The 244-nt window shown below is 34.8% G+C and overlaps 1 protein-coding gene across 1 annotated transcript in view; it reads right to left on the bottom strand.

Annotated features, from left to right (window-relative positions):
- Window positions 1–244, bottom strand: part of usp48 (ubiquitin specific peptidase 48) — an 18,310-nt gene that overhangs the window by 6,106 nt on the left and 11,960 nt on the right. The gene's annotated exons all lie outside the window — the stretch shown is intronic.

The raw sequence follows: 244 nt of genomic DNA on the forward strand, positions 1-244 counted from the left end.
ACACACACACACACACATCTGTTGTAGCAAACATGAACCTCCTCAAAAACGTAACTACACATCAGGTAATAGAGATACCAGGGTTTTCACAGCTTTCAACAGGTTCAATGTAAGAACTGAGACCTTTTAAAAGACCATACTGAATGGAATTTAAGAGCAATTTAACATCAATACTGGCAAAAAGTAAATTAATTAATTCACATTTAACATCTGAACAACTCAACAGTTTTAAGTCCAAGTCGAC

This window comes from Morone saxatilis, unplaced genomic scaffold (assembly GCF_004916995.1).
Source record: "Morone saxatilis isolate NCDOM2014 unplaced genomic scaffold, NCSU_SB_2.0 Contig18, whole genome shotgun sequence".
Lineage (NCBI taxonomy): Eukaryota > Metazoa > Chordata > Actinopteri > Moronidae > Morone > Morone saxatilis.